We start from the raw sequence: 3,997 nt of genomic DNA, 5'->3' as shown, positions 1-3,997 counted from the left end.
ATTTTACTCAATTATAAAATCTTGTGTTTATTGAATACACAAATGAAATCATTTCATTTCTTTAAAATATCTTTTGAAATCAAAATTACTGAAATTATTCGATAACCTAGTGGGTGTAGGATAAAATTCACCCGTGCCATTCACAGAAAGCTTGAGAAAAAACCTAATACTATATATAAAACCAAAAAAATTCAAATTCATCACTTCCAGGGACCTCGTAACCACCTTGCAAATACACAAGTATGTTCCTATTTGAAATTAGAAAAATTACCCAAATTACAATCTGTTTACTCTAGCATATGTTGGAAAGTTATAGAAGAATGACTAGTGAAATCAATCCATTCCTTTTAGCCCTGGATTTGTTTCAGTTTAAAATAGAAGTATACAAATATACTTGTCCAATGTCTATGCTTTAACCATTCACCTTAAGATGTTTTTACAACATAATTTCCAAAGTCTATTTAATATCTTCATTATCATAAAAACCAACCTATATCCTTGTTAACTCCACATCTACCACTCTTAGGGACATGAAATCTATTTATCCCTCTGAGCACTTGGTAGACCCAGAATTAACATGGATCTAAGATGATAAAATTTCCCCTTTAAATAGTCTATGCTCACACGAATACCATGGTATTACCATGGGTTATCATAAACTTGGAGCTTAAAAATTACTATTAGTAATTTATAAAAATTAATAAAATTAATAGTTGATTTTTATTTTATTTTTTATTTTAACCAAGCTAAAATGTTTAACATACATTAAATTACAACATCCATTTTTACTCTTGATCGAATCAAATATTTTTTCACTCTATGCTAGTTTGCATATCATGATGTTTGATACCTCTCGGGGGTTAGTAGATCCAGAGTAAATATGGATCTATGCTGGTTTAATTCCCCCATTTAAATAGGATACATTCCATGTGAATACCATAGGTCAATACCATGTGCCATTTTGGTGAATACCATGGGTCAATACCATGTGCCATTTTTATTTTTATTAATATTAATATTAGGGTTAATAATGTTTTTTGCATGGTATTAGTAACAATATAGTCTATGGTATCCCGTAGTATTTTTCCCATAGGTTTCACCTAAATATAACGCATTTTTTTGAGTGTTCGTAAATGTAAGGTGACTTATGGAGTAAATATAAAAAAAATATATATTTGTGTACCATACCTCTCATTTATTTATATTTTTATTAATTTACCATACCTCTTTTACAAATATGGTATTTGGCCCATAGGATTCACTTAAATAAAACCTCTTTCTTAAGCCTTCATAAATAGAACGAGGGTTATGGACTAAATATCAAAAGAGGTTTTATTTATTTACCATGCATCTAGTTTATTTATATTTTTATTTATTTACCATAACTTTTGAGTAAGTATAAAAAGAGGTTTTATTTATTTACCATACCTCCAAGAGTATTTTTATTTGTTTACACCCTTGCATGTATATAAGGTGACTTATGGAGTAAATATAAAAAATGTTTTATTTATTTACCATACCTCTCATTTATTTATATTTTTTATTAATTTACCATACCTCTTTTATAAATATGGTATTTGGGCCTTTGGCTCATAGGATTCACTTAAATAAAACCTATTCTTGAAAATGGGTGAATGGAAGGTTGTAACTCCTAATTTCAAGGGCTAAATTTACCTTTTTTACCCTCTCCTTTAAAATAAGGTGGGCTATTTCAGGTGATTTGTAAAAATGTACTATGATACAAATTATTCGCCCACTAAAAATTTAAAACCCCTTAATTTTGCCAAAGGGCGAACATTCGCCCCTAAAATTTTCTATGGAAAGAATATTCCCCAAAATATTTTTGAGAATATCTCTTGAAAAATGCACCCAAGCGACCCTATTTTTTTTAAATTTAATTTAATATACCCCAAAGAGTTGTTTTCTATGCTAATTTCTTTTGGGGTTACTAGACAAATTAATCATATGACAATTTCATCACTACCGACTTCTGCAAAGGTGAAAAATGTCACTTCCTTAAGAAAATTGGTTGATTGCTGACTAGGTGCCACATGGCTCATTCTGATTCTTCCATACTCCCGATCGGGATGCTAATTGGGTTATTGATGTCACCTGCCACATGTTGTCTCTTGATTTCCCCCTACTAACCATACCTCCAAGTCATCATGTTGATGTCATCAACTATATGAATGACATCAACATCAGTAGTTCTCACGATTATGTCGTGTGTCCTCTTGTGGGTCCTACCTATAAAAATTTTAGTTGTTTCTCAAAAAATTCTGCAGACCATAACTTTCTCATATGATGTCGGATTGAGGTTTTGTTTATGCCATTGGATTCAGAATGAAGAGATCTTCGATTTGAGACTGGTTTTGATACATTTTGATGACTTCGAAAATTTGTCCTTTTAGGATCCTCTTGGATCATTATGACCAACACAGAAAAAGGACAACTTTATAGTCATTTTTCATGATTTTTTGCCACAAATGCATTGGTGCACTCTATTTCTTTAGCAAGATTCTATATTTTCAGGCCATCCCTGAAAGTGGAGGTGCAAGGTGTCATTTTGTGATTGCATGTAAATTGTTTTCGCTGCAAATTAATGAAAGAGGCATGCCCACATTGATCAGGGCCCAGAGACGTAGTCCACACTTGGTGAACTCCGTTATCAACTTGTTTTTGTTCCTTTGTTCTCATGTTTTTTTTTTTTTTTTTTTCCACTTCTTTTATGTGTATGGTTCACATGGTTACATTCTCTTTTAAATTCAATTTTGTGTGCATCCTTGAAGTAAAATATTTGGATCAAGTTTTGTATATGAGAAGGCCTTCTTGATGTGAATTGTATGAGTGAATGCTAACCAAGAACAAGTTCTAAAGGTGTGAAGGAAAAATCAAATCCTTTGATCCCAAAGAAGAGTGTGCAACATGAAGATGAAACATTGCAAATGAGGATGGTCGGTTGGATGAAGAGAGAAATTGTTGTAATGACTTCTTAACCATGGCAAAAACAATGGAAAAACTATTTGTAGAATATGAGAAGATAATGTGAAGTTGGAGAAGAAAGAGCCAGATGATCATGACTCAGTAAATTGAGGAGAAGGAGGAGAGCCTCCTGAACCTCCCTCTCCATTTTCCAGTGACATTTCTTCTCCCTCCTCTTTTCATCATTCTAACATGCATTGTAGGAATGAACCTAAAAGGCCATTTTTTAAGCATGATGTAAAGTTTGATTTTCCCACATGTAATAGAGAATGTAATGCATTAAAATTCAATAATTGGATTAGACAAATTGAGGTGTATTTCTGGATTCAGAAAATCAATGAAGATGAGTAAAAGATTCAATTAGCATCTCTTCGACTAAGTGGCACTGCTCTCTTCTAGTGGGAGATAAAGCTACACAAAGGTAACAAAAATTTGGGTAATCTCCTTTCCTCTTGGTCCAATTTTGTTTCTGCATTAAAAGATCAATTATATCCTTTGGGTTATCAACAAAAGGCTTTGATGGAATGGGAATATTTAAGACAAGGCAAGGGAAAAAAAAGTGTAAATCTTCACAAAAGAGTTTAGAAAACAAGCTTTAAATTTGGGCACTCCACTTGATTCACTAGAAACTATAACAAAGTATAGTGGTGTTTTACATAGTTATATCAGGCATTGTTTGTTGTTTTTCGAGCCTACTACCATTGATGTGGCTAGTCTGATGGCCATTCACCTTGAAATAAGGGACAACAATGACAAAGAGGATCATCACAAGAAATCATCTTTCAAACCTCATAATGGAAAGTTCAAAGGAAAAGAAAAGGGAAAGGAAAAGAATACATCTAAAACCAAGAAGGAACGAGGAAAGCCATCTTGCACACATTGCAAGAAGGAAGGCTATGATGATGAACAATGTTGGAAGTTGCATCCAGAATTGAAGCCAAAGAGATTTGGTGGTAAGCGAAAACAAAATATGGTGGCAACTGTGCAGCAGTACCTTAGATATGACTTTGGTGAC

This window comes from Pinus tabuliformis, chromosome 2_2, assembly GCF_031772625.1.
Source record: "Pinus tabuliformis cultivar Carrire ecotype Pingquan chromosome 2_2, CPIR1, whole genome shotgun sequence".
NCBI lineage: Eukaryota > Viridiplantae > Streptophyta > Pinopsida > Pinales > Pinaceae > Pinus > Pinus tabuliformis.
Note: the sequence above shows the minus strand (reverse complement) of the source record.